This window comes from Lampris incognitus, chromosome 12, assembly GCF_029633865.1.
Source record: "Lampris incognitus isolate fLamInc1 chromosome 12, fLamInc1.hap2, whole genome shotgun sequence".
Taxonomy (NCBI): Eukaryota; Metazoa; Chordata; class Actinopteri; order Lampriformes; family Lampridae; genus Lampris; species Lampris incognitus.
In genome coordinates this window covers 36,011,034-36,024,191 of record NC_079222.1, presented here as the reverse complement: position 1 = coordinate 36,024,191, position 13,158 = coordinate 36,011,034, and the positions used below count along the sequence as shown (strand labels likewise).

Genomic DNA, 13,158 nt, shown 5'->3' with positions numbered 1-13,158 from the left:
AATGTGTTACCTGGGACCAGTTTTATGGTAACACAGTCATGCTACACTATCTATAATGTACAGTGCCGTCATCGTCATAGCTCTCATTAGTCACCCACATATTTACACTTACTCGAACCGCTTTTCCGTCAAATTTGCTCTCAGATCCGAACTGGAATCGATCATCAGTCACATCTGGTTGGCAATCTATAAGAGAAAAACCAGATGTTTATTAAGTTAAATTAATTCCACTATGAATAACGGCAAATGCGGTTGTAAATGGGAGGTATTAAACATCGCCGAGAGGGGAGGAGTACAACATTGTTTTGGGACACAGAGTCAAGCTGTGGTAAAAAATAAAGCAGAGAGAGCCTACCTTATAAATCAAGTGGTTCACTTTTTTTTTTTTAAATTAGGCTCTAACCAGAAGGCTTGGCAAGGCATGCAGAATTCAATCAAATTTGCTTTCAAACCGACTGAAAAATAGACCACATTTATTTTATTCCGCCTATTTAGACATAAACAAGAACAGCGTTTTCTGCATTTGCTTTTCTGCTTGATTTATTGTCATCCTCCTTTCCAGCAATCAATTTCTCTGTTTCAGTGGCAACCCCCCTCCCCCCTTGCCAGACCACTGTTTGGGGAAAAGCAGTGCTGCCCCCTGCTGGTAGATAAGAGAAGTTCGGGTCCGAGGGAGCGAGCCAACCACCTCTGCTGTGCTATCCTTGATTTCACCATCTAACATGGCAGGTCTGCTGCAGCCTGGCAAGTGGATGAGAGTAAAAAACAGCACACACACACAGTACGCAATATGGAAAATGCACAACATGCTTGCCTCGAGAGCTGTTTCATGCAAAAGTCGTTTTCGGTCCATTATTTTTACATCACACCTACCTGCTCAACAGGAGTTTCTTTTAATGCACTTAGAAACATCTGGAAGCTCTGTCCCTGGAAAGACCAGAGTCACGTCCATTTTATCTGTATAGCCCAATAATCACAAATTACAAATGTGCCTCAGGGGGCTTTACAGCAACACAACACCCTGTCCTTCGACCCTCGCGTCGGATAAGGGACGACTCCGTAAAAAAAAAACCCTTTAACGGGGAGGAAAACCAGGAAGAAAGCTCAGGGAGAGCAACAGAGGAGGATCTCTCTCCCAACACGGACCACGTGCGATGGTGTTGTGTTTACACAGTCTACACAATACAACACTGAAAGAGAATAACAGAATCATAACGGAATTATAACATTTTTGAAGAATATGATGCGCAGGATGCCAAGCGGTGTCCAGACGCCACCGGAACAGCCCAGGACCCGAGTCATGTGACCACCATTCACCATGTAAAAAAAAAATCATATGGATTTATCAGATATATAAAAAGAAAATGTGATGAGGGGGTTGCCAAGCAGCGTCCAGGTGGCGACCACCGTCACCATGGAGACCCGGGAGGAGGACCGACTGCATCGGAGGAGGAGCCCAGTTTGCAGGTCACATCACAAACAGCCATCACATGCTTGTGGCCTCCAAAATAAACCCGTGAGTGGGTATATCTGAGTGTGTGCAGCGTTTTTGCAGCACTGCGAAATTACACAACAGAACAATCACTGTTTTTATACCACCGGGTTTGGGTCAAAACGTGTAATGAGGGGGTGATTAAACCCTAAGTGAAGACTTCATGCTGCATTAAATCAAGGGATGGATCACTGTAGACCAGCGGTGGATGCTGCAGACTCACCGGAGGACAACGCTACAAGACCCCCATCCTCTGCCTGTCAGCGAGACAAGAGATGGATGGTCTGGAGTCATTTGTCCTATTGGTTATTCCAAATGAAGTATGGGCTTGCTGGAGCTCAGCCTCTTCTACCAGCTATCATCGATTTCCACTCACTCCCCCAGCTCCCCCTGCCCTTGTGCTACCGTCTCCCCCTCGTTTATTTATCAACTTCCTCCGTTTTAACATATTTTCGTCTTCCCTTTAGCTCCAGAAGGTCATATCATACCCACTTAAATCCATTAATACAAAGTGTTTCCACAGGGTGAATCTATAAAGCAATTATCACCGGGACGAGGGACCCAGAGAGGAGTCAGAGAGACACGTCATGGCAGCGAGGAAGAGACAGACAGACAGACAGACAGACAGACAGACAGACAGACAGACAGACAGACAGACAGACAGACAGACAGACAGACAGACAGACAGAGCATGCTGCAGAGGGACGGCGGGAAAGACAGAGAGGAAGTGATGGCGACACAACAGTGTGGAAGGAGAGACAAATGGGGGCTTCAGAGATGGAGTGAGAGAGAGAGAGAGAGAGCGACAGGGCAGGAAACGGGGAGGGGGTGTCATTATCTATCAGGTGTCGGGGTGTGCGTGACAGAGGAGGAAGCTCGTTAGCGCTCTCCGCGTGCACCAATCACACGGCAGGCTTCTCGGGGCGTTTCCCCTGGCACGCCTGTCTGATGCTGGGGCCCACGGAGGCTCACACTTCCTGACACACACCCCACCCACACTACTTTTACAATCACACACATAAGGGCTGCATTTATACACACATTCACGCACACACCTCCCCACCGTCTAAGTACACACACAAATGCGTTCAAGTTTTTTTTCGCATATTAATCAGTTTGTACCTGTGACCCCGTCCATAGGGTTAGAGGTCGTGTCAGGGAGGGCATCCGATGTAAGATTGTGCCATAGTATGCGGATTGACAAGACCATTCCGGATTGGTCGAGGCCTACATTGGTGCTGCGTCCTCACGGGGTCCTGGCGGAAACTGAAATCTGCTGCGGCGACCCCTGAAAACAGAGAAAAGCGGAGAAAGAAGACAGAAAAATCAAGAGGAATCAGCTTGTATGACACTTGTCCTGTGTGTTGAGGTGCTTTGCAAGAGATGCCACCTGATCTGATGCTTTGTAAATCTCACACATTTCTAGGGATGCACTTCTTCATATGCGACAAAGAAGCAACTCACCAAGGTACACACCTCCACATTCCCAATCTGCCCCGGGTGTTTCAAAATGCTCAGTGATCTCAGTTTTGCAACAAGTAACAATAGGATGGCAGCCGAAACACAAGCCTACAACATCCATCCATCCATTATCCAAGCTGCTTATGCTAATTCAGGCTGCGGGGATGCTGGAGCCTATCCCAGCAGTCACTGGGCCGCAGGCGGGGGGACACCCTGGACAGGCCGCCAGTCCATTACAGGGCCCACACATTCACACCTAGGGACAGTTCAGTACGGCCGATGAACCTGGCCTACGTGTCTTTGCACTGTGGGGGGAAACCGGAGCACCCGGAGGAAACCCACGCGGACACGGGGAGAACATGCACACTCCGCACAGAGGACGACCCCCAAGGTTGGACTACCCCGGGACTCGAACCCCGGACCTTCTTGCTGTGAGGCGACAATGCTAACAACTACGCCACTGTGCCGCCCTATTCCATAGCTTTCTTTCTCACAGACTTGTGCTCCTAGTTTGTTGCTAGCAGCTTAGCCCAGTTCAGCATCTAGCTCCACCACACTGCAGTCAAAGCAGCCTCGTTAAAACGATGGCGTGCGGTGATTCTTCTGTAGTTGCAGAGGCAATAACACATAATAAGCCTAACATTATAATTATTAATTATCATTATTAACTATCCCGGTCGCTGTTCCACCCCCTCCGCTGATCCGGGGAGGGCTGCAGACTACCACATGCCTCCTCTGATACATGTGGAGTCGCCAGCCGCTTCTTTTCACCTGATAGTGAGGAGTTTCACCAGGGGGACCTAGCGCGTGGGATGATCACACTACCCCCCCCCCCAGTTTCCCCTCCCCCCCGAACAGGCGCCCCGACCGACCAGAGGAGACGCTAGTGCAGCAACCAGGACACATACCCACATCCGGCTTCCCACCCGCACACACGGCCAATTGTGTCTGTAGGGACACCTGACCAAGCCGGAGGTAAAGCAGGGATTCGAACCGGCGACCCCCGTGTTGGTAGGCAGCGGAATAGACAGCTATGCTACCCAGACGCCCATCTGTTCCACTTTTATATTGAGAGATAATAACATTATGGGACACAATGTATTTGTGGCTTTGATCCCATCCTCTAAGCCCTCCTTCAGTCTATCACCCCCTCCCTCCATTGCCTCCTATCTGACCAACACTTTAAACCCGTCATTCCTATCTGGGTTCTGTCCTTCCAACTTAACCTTGCTTGGGTCACATCACTGCTGAAACATGACTAGGTCAAAACCTAGTCTATGGCTGGATGGTCAATGGACCTCATGCACGAGTCGCGCTTCCACACAGATTTGATCTGTATGGGAGGAGGCATGTGGTAGTCTGCAGCCCGCCCCGGATCGGCAGAGGGGGTGGAGCAATGACCGGGAGGGCTCGGAAGACTGGGGTAGTTGGCCAAAAAAGGGGGGGGAAATACACACAACACCTATCCGCCTGTCAATCTCCTGCTCTATCCTACCCTCACTTGTGAACAAGACCCCGAGATACTTGAACCCCTTCATTTGAGGCAACGACTCATTCCCAACTCAAGAGGGAGCAATCCACCATTTTCTGGTGGAGACTTGAAGGTGCTGACTCTCATCCCGGCCGTTTCACCCTCAGCTGCAAACCGACCCAGTGCGCGCTGGAGGTCGCGTTCTGATGAAGCCAACAAAACCACATCATCTGCGAAGAGCGGAGATGCAATTCTGAGGTTCCTAAAACGGACACACTCCTCACCTTGGCTGCGCCTTGAGATCCTGTCCATGAACATCACAAACAGAATCGGTCACAAGGGTCAACCTTGCCGGAGTCCCACACCCACCGAAAACGTGTTTGACTTTATGCCGAGAATGCGGACACAGCTCTCACTTTGGTTATACCTGATGGCTGGTAGCAACTGCCACGGTACCCCATACTCCCGCAGTACCCCCCACAGAATGCCCCAGGGTAGTGCATGGGAGGACCACGCCATTCCCCCCAGTTCCTCCTCCCCCCTGAACAGGAGCCCCGACCGACCAGAGGAGGCGCTAGTGCAGCGACCAGGACACAAACCCACATCCAGCTTCCCACCCGCAGACACAGCCAAACTTGTCTGTAGGGACACCCGACCAAACCGGAGGTAACCTGGGGATTCGAACCGGCGATCCCTGTGTTTTTAGGCAACGGAATAGACCGCTACGCTACCCGGATGCCCAAACAGGTCAGAGTTTTTTAAAACCCGCCCCCACCTGACCCATTATGAGAGCCAATCCACCCCGTCAACTCACTAAAATGCGTTAATTAACCACCCGAACCTGACCTGTAAAACCTCCAAATTCAGCGTAAGCTGCAGCAATGTGAGCAGTGTTGCACTACTTGGTTTTTGGCCCAGCATAACACACTGATTGTAAGGCGTAGCCTATTGTATCTTAGCCTAATAGTGTTTGGGCCTCTAGGCTATTAGATAAACAGGCGAATTGTTCCGAACGGTGTTCTTTATTGTAAATAGCAGCAAAACAAGTATCCTATCATTAACTCTGTCTCTCACACAGGACCGGACAGGACAGGACAGGACAGGACAGGACAGGACTTACCTGACTGACGGACTGTCAGACATTCAGATGGATAGAAGATGGACACACACACACACACACACACACACCTCTTCTTTCTGACCAAAACAATAAAAAAAGAGTTTTGGCAGTGTAAACAAAAGCTATGGATACCACTTTGAGAAAAAAACTCGTATGTGAAGCCTCAACACTCTAAAACACATGCGTTGACCAAAACCACAAACCACAAATTGACGATAAAGCTGCTTGTGTGTGCGTGTGTTTGAGAGAGCGAGAGAGAGAGAGTGACAGCTTTGTCACTTTTTGACACACCTGCCCGAACCCACGATATTTTCTAGTAAGCTCACCCGAACCCGTCTGATCCGAGCATGACTATGGTACAGTATTTCCAATAGTCACAAGATTAAACAGTGCCACCTAGCGGCCTTAGATGAAATGCAGTGTATTTAGTCCCACAAAATTACATTGTATTAATTGCTCTGGAATATAAGTCGCAGGATCAGCAGGACGAGTAAAAATAAAAGCGCCTTATAGTCCAGGAAATACGGAATTACTGAGTAGCGTTGCCAACTGCACTCGCTTCAGCCCAGCTGAGCTTTAGGCAACGACTGGTATCGAACCCAGAGATTCCTCCATCCTGAACAGATTTTCTGAGAAGGTTATTGATCGCTGGAGCAGGAGTGCCAATGGCGTTCAGCGGTTTAATTGCAGATCGCGGAATAATTGTTATCCCTATGAACCAAGATCAATAGTGGTTGATGTCTCACCTGGGACTACAGGTAAATGGAGGGTCGGAAAAGGAAAGTAAAGAAAGAGACAAGAGCTTAACAAGGAAAGGGGAGGTGAGGCTGACATGTAGAAATAAAGCGGAGCAATGGCGATATAAAGATGAATCTGAATATCAAGTATAGATGCAGAAAGAGCAGAACAAAGGGGTAGTAAAAAGCTGTATGACTGAAGAGGAGAAATTAGCTGCGGAAGTTCTTCAAGTGCATATGTGTTAATGTCCAACTGTCTCACCACAGCTGGAAGTTGGCTGCTTGTGTGGAGTCGTTGAAGTCAACACGAATGGAAACAGCAACTGAGGCCTCGGGCTCCAGTCGATCTAAGAATGGAATGGGGGGAAGAGAAAAGAGAGGAAGAGAAAAGGGAAAAGTGAGTGACAAGGGCAGAGTGGAGAGGGATGGAGCAAAGGGAGAGGAGGGGGGCAACAGAGTGGAACTGACAGGCATGTACGCCACTTGTGTTTTCTACTTCACAAAGCAAGGCCACCGTGTGTGAGAAATCTATCCTTCAATCTCATTCCTCGCACCTCCACCCAAGGAAAAAAAAACATGAAGGACTAGCATATTTCCAAAACAACAGGCTTGTCAAAGAGAGCATCACCATCAAGAGAGATAGGGTGAAAGAGACAGAGGGAAGGAGACAACAGTATGCGAGGAAGTGGGTGTTAAGTGTAGCAAAAAATACAAAAGAATGAATAGAGTCAGGACAGTGGAAAAGAAAAGCGGATGTAAAGATGAGCCAGGAGAAAGGACACCTAGACAGATACATCCTCCATGCTTCCTCAGTCAGCCCGTGTTTCTCTCTCCATGAAGCAGGGATATTTTACTGTATAACTCTTTCTGCAGACACGGAAAAGACTGTGGGCTCCAGAGGAAACTGAAAATAAAGCCATTGATACAATTCCAGCCCAACCTCCACAGCTCTTCACTAATGTGCTTATTTTTTTCGCTCTATTTATTATACCTCCATCTTACTCCACATTTTCTGTCTGAATTTAACCCAAAAGGCAGGAACACACACGCTAGATTTTTCTAACAGATAAACAAGACATAATACATGATAGGGTGTGTGGTTATCAGGGGAAAAAAATAGATGGTCAAACAGGGAGCTTTAAACCAGCAAGGCAAATCCAGAGTGGGCTGTTAATTTGTGCAGCAATGCAAAAGTAATCGATTCGAAGATACATCCTAGGATGCACTGGGATACATCGTCAGTGATGTTTCCTGAGGTCCTCGGGTGTTTCTGGTCTTTCAACATCATACACCCTCACTCAGACGACCCACCCAGGGTTGATCGGGCCCTTGCTTGTGTCCCAGCAGCATTGGCCCACAGATCACTCCTTCTGATCCAAAGCCATGTGGAGGCCCTCTCTGCAGCCTCCATGGTAGACTTGATGGCTTTCCTTTTTGCAGCCCCAGTGATCCCAAGTAGAGTATAGACCTTGAACACTGAGCGACCAGCAAAGCCTCTACACCTCACTTCAATGGGCTCACAACACGGCCTCCAGCTTCTCCTCCGGCACTGATCCACCAGCTCCTGGTACTTGGACCTCTTCCGCTCATTTGCTTCTTCCATCCGGTCCTCCCAGGGAAGTTGTCAGCTCTATAAGGAGCACCTGCTTTGAAGAGGCTGATGATAGAACTATGTCTGGCCTAAAGGTCTTAATGTGGTCCCGGAACCTAAGCTGCCCCCCCCCCCCCAAGTTGATTTGCAGCTCCCAAGTCCATTCGCAGCTCCCAGTCTGACAGGGCGGTGAGGAGATCGACTGCTGATTTGGGCTGTGACTGAGGCTGCTCACCAGCCTTGACAAAGGCAATGTTCCTCTGGCCGCAGGCTTGCTTGTTGTTGGCCACGGCTTTGTAGATGGCCTCTGCAACTGTCTTAAACACCTGGTCATGTCGCCAGCGGCATCGGCCATCCCCCAGGGCTGATGGGCAGCTGCTGAGGATGTGCTCGAGTGAACCTTTTCCAGGGCACAGAGGACATGATGGAGAGTCGATCTTAACCCAGAGATGGAGTTTTGCTAGATTAGGTAGAACATCATACACGGCTTGTACCATGAACTTGATCCGCTGTGGTTCTGCCTGCTAGATATCTGTCTAGGATAGCTTCCTGGGTGCACCCTCCCACCTTGTCCATGCTCCCTGCGGTCGCATGCCCACCATCCTGCTGGCCCTTTCCTCCTCAACACCTGCCCGCACCTCCTCCAGGACTAGATGACATCTGTCCTTGTCATGAGCCTTATAGTGAGGTAGTGGGATGGCTCCCAGCCCTGCCCGTCCAGTTGCCACTGTGCCACCAAAGCCCTGAGTCTCAGCCGAGACTCTGCTATCTCCAGGCCTTCCTGGACTCTCCACTTCCTGCCTGTCCGCACCACAATGCCTGCTGACACCACTCTAGAATCCCCGGAGTCCTGATAGAGCGGTGCCTCTCTTGTGCGAGAAACCCTGAACTCCTTGTCGAGGCTGCTGATAGGGAGCTGGAGTTTGTTGCTCTTCCCATACAGTGCTGCACTGTTTTGTTACGGCTCTCGAATGAAGACCAGAGACCAGTGTAACGAAACCCAAAGGCAGACGGACACAGAGTACTGAAAAACCCGAAGGTAATTTTAATGCAGGATAAAACAAACAAACTGCCACAGAATAATAACAGGGGAATCTAAGGTGGGAGGAATGTATGGTGCGGATAGTGGGGTCTGTCTGTGAGATGTGTACTATACTATGTGTGTGTAATGAAAGCTGGTGTCTAACTTGCAAAATCTTACCTACGGGTAATAATTGAAATATGTTTGGCGGGGTGTCGTGACGATGTGCGTGCGCCTGGCTACCGAAGTCCAAATCCGTTGAGCGAGGGGTTACCCGAGGAAGTCCGAGTGATCCAGGAAGTCAAATCCGAAGGGAGGGGCCCAGTGAGAGAGATGCGGAGGGAGATCTCTGTAGGGGGTCCAGGGAAACGTGATGGTCGCTGGGGACGAGGAGTGAAGTGGGGAGTCGTGGAAGTCACGGAGGGGGGGGGGTCGCAGGGTTCAGTACATCGAAGCACAGAGAGGCGTTCTGGGAGACTTCCTGTAGAGGGCTGCCTGTTGGATGATGGCAAACACCTGGTGCAGCGCAGCGCTCGTCTCCTCCGAGTGCGAACCGAGCGCTCGGATGTTCCCTGCGCATGCGAGCTGGAGGAGTGGCTCGAGCGTGCCGGCGAGGCAGTTCGGGGCGCTGAAACCACAGCACTGCTAAGGCTGTGCGGCAGACCTAGCTATCTCCGGAGGTAGCTACCGATCTTCCTCTCCAATGTCTCCGCTGTCGACGGGGTTACTCGATACTATTCCAACATAGCGGGCTAACTAGATGTCAGTTCTCCTGTGCCCACAGGACTCGTGTCACTGTTTTGAATAGTAACAGCAAGATGCCTTCAAAAGGCAAGCACACGTTACATGGTGAAGAATAACTGATAAAATACTGTTTAAACTTGGACCACAGTAGCAAAATTCATTTCAGTAAAAAATATGTTGAGCAAACACCCTTGCTATGAAAGGATGTTTTGAAGCTTGAGATGTATTTGATGCTTAAGACTGCAGTGTGTTTAGTTTGTTTAATGCGGTTAAGGGACTGTCTTGCTGGAAGTGAGCAAATTAAAATGACAATTTTTACTGTTAATTGGTCTAGAAAACATCAACTAAGAACCTGTTTTTGTTTACCAATGGTCTGGGTATAAGCACTATAATGGAAACGTGTTCATTAAAAACAAGGTTATGATTCATGATTAGTTGACAGCAAATCACACATTGTGTAATGTTCCTTAGATAATACAAAAAGGACAGATAAAATACTGCCTGTATCCATTCTTTGCTGCCTATCCAAACCAGCTCCAGCCACCCTCTCATGGTACCAGAGGCTCAAGATCTAAATTCCCCACCGTTTGGTTGCACGAGCTCCTTCAATGCCCGATCAATCCCATGCAATTGACAGTTTTAACGTGCTTGAGTGCACACTACTCTTTTGTGTGTGTGTGTTTGTGTGTGTGTGTGTGTGTGTGTGTGTGTGTATGAGAAACAGAAAAAGAAATCCCCAAGGAGCATTGAACCTGGGGATATACTGATTGTAGAAATTATGGAAATGGAAAAGAAAAAATATGGAGGGGCAGTTTGATCGTCCTGGTCAATACATACGAACTGAGGATAACTGATGTAATAGTGTCGGTTTTAGGCTGGGGCTAAAGGGGTATTTAATGGCCTGGGAACAGACTTTTAAGCTTTTGGATTATCGCAATGAAAAAAAAGAGCTGCATCAAAACATTGTATGACATATTTCTAAACCATAAACTATGAGTCTAATCATGTTGCTTTAACACAGCTATATGGGCTAGTATTCAAACTAGCACCATGACTGGGATGTCGACAATACTGAGTGGGTGGAAGACCCCAGGGACTCCCTCTTTTGAGGACTAGCTCACAGAACCGGGTGAAACAGCTCAAAACGAGCAGGTATCATGTAGACTGCAGAACACAAAAGATATTTGACATGTATGTATCATAATCTGGCCAGTAACACGACTCTCACAAATGATTGTGCTCTTCTGGTGTGTGTTTTGCCCGTAATATCAGAGGACATGTCATGACCGTGCAATACTCAGAAATACTTCACCACTTTATAGAGTGAGAGAACTATGCTGATGTCATACATTTAAATGTCTGCAGTTTTTTTTTAAGAGTGGTGTTTGTTGAGAACACAAGACCAATGAAAAAAGGTACATAGGCTGTTATCCCCAAAACATAACGTATATAAACATAACATGGCGGCGCAAACGTTTGCGATGGCCTCACCCAGTACCGTCCATGCAGTGTCTTTGTCCGTGTCTGTCCACATATTTGTTTGATGGCTGGGAGAGCTGACGCTGGATCGGTTGGGAGAGCCTGGTCTGCTGCGTCCTGTGGGCCCAGGGACCACGGCCCAGCCCGGAGCTGTGCCGAAGAGGAAACAGTGAGGGTGGTCTGACAGGATGCGGAAGCGGGGCAGGCTAAGCTAACTGCTAGCCCATGCAGACCGGTAGTTCCGATAACACTGAGGGTGGTCTGGCGGCGGCCTCACCTAGCATTGACTGTGTTTTTGGTGTCGTGTGGAGTGCGGGGAGGTGTGTCAAAGGTGTCTGGCTGGGAGAGCTGGCGTTGGATCATCTGGGGGAGCCTGGTCTGCTGCATCCGGTGGACCCAGGGACCACGGCCCTACCTGGAGCTGTGCCTGCGGAGGAAACACTGAGGACGGTTTGACAGGATGCGGAAGCGGGGCAGGCTAAGCTAACTGCTAGCCCAAGCAGACCTGCAGAACTGACAGTCATTCCGGCGTTCATTCTCTTGGATATTGATTTTGTTTTTGGTCGTTTGATATACGTATGTGTTCTTGTAGTATTCAGATATGTGTTTTTGTTTTTGTGTTGCACTGCTGTGGGCTGGGGGAAACAATATTTCATTTCATTTCATGTGCGTAAGTACATGAAATGAAATGACAAATAAAGTGTTGCTGATTCCTGATTATAGCAGCCACTAAAGGTTTCTTATGATTTGATGTTGAACTGTTTCACACATTTCACGTGCATACTTACCAATAGCATCGAAGCAGTGAAGAAGAAGAAGAAGAAGAAGAAGAAGAAGAAGAAGAAGAAGAAGAAGAAGAAGAAGAAGAAGAAGAAGAAGAAGTAAGGCTAGCAGGGTTACTGTCTTCCATGTGAATCTCCTCCAGAGTGTGGTCTCACACTCACTATAGGTGAGTGTGATGTGCACAGCTACCGTGCTGCTCTTATCCGGACATGTCCGTCTGAGAAAAGGGCACTGAGCTGACAGACCCTTCCCCATCATATGGGGAAGCAGCTCCTGGGTCTGGACAGGGAAAAAACATGGACTGTTAACCTGGAGCGGCACACCAGAGAGTAACAGTGGACAATGGTATGAATTGGATCAACCTTAACAGCAGGACCAAACACATCAACATGCTAAATACAAAGGCCTGAGTCAGAGACAAGCCCCAAAAGCAACATTTGCAAAAACACTGAACAGAAAAATGTGTAGAGCCCAAATAAACAGAAAAGAAACACTTTATTTGTCATTTCATGCACTTGCGCACATGAAATGAAATGAAACACCGTTTCCTCCAGCCCACAGCAGTGCAACACAAAGACAAAAACACACATCCAAAAACTACAAGAACTACAAAAACACATATATCCAAACTAACACATATATCTAAACTAAAAAAAAAAAAAAATCACTGTCCAGGAGAACGAACGCCAGCCAGGATGACTGTCGGAACTGCCGGTCTGCATGGGCTAGCAGTTAGCTTAGCCTGACCTGATTCCACGTCCTGTCAGACCACCCTCAGTGTTTCCTCTTCAGGTGCAGCTTGGGTCAGGGCCGTGGTCCTTGGGCCCACAGCAAGCAGCAGACCAAGCTCCCTTAGCCGATCCAATGCCAGCTCTCCCAGCCTTCCGCATCCTGCCAGACCACCCTCACCTTTGACACACCTCCCCGCACTCCACACGATGACACTAAAAACACAATCAAGGCTACATGAGAACACCGCCAGACTGCCCTTGGTGTTATCGGAACTGCTGGTCTGCATGGGCTAGCAGTTAGCTTAGCCTGCCCCGCTTCCGTGTCCTGTCAGACTGCCCTCGGTGTTACCGCTCCGGGCACAGCTTCAGGCAGGGCCACGGTCCCTGGGCCCACAGGACGCAGCAGACCAAGCTCTCCCAGCCGATCCAGCGTCAGCTCTCCCACCTATCAAACGAAGACGAACTCAGACATAGACGTGAACAAAGACACTGCATGGACGGTACTGGGTGAGGCCGCCGCAAATGTGA

The 13,158-nt window shown here is 48.9% G+C and overlaps 1 pseudogene; it reads right to left on the bottom strand.

Annotated features, from left to right (window-relative positions):
* The window catches only part of LOC130121635 (AP-3 complex subunit beta-1-like), a 66,810-nt pseudogene that overhangs the window by 3,752 nt on the left and 49,900 nt on the right, over positions 1–13,158 (bottom strand).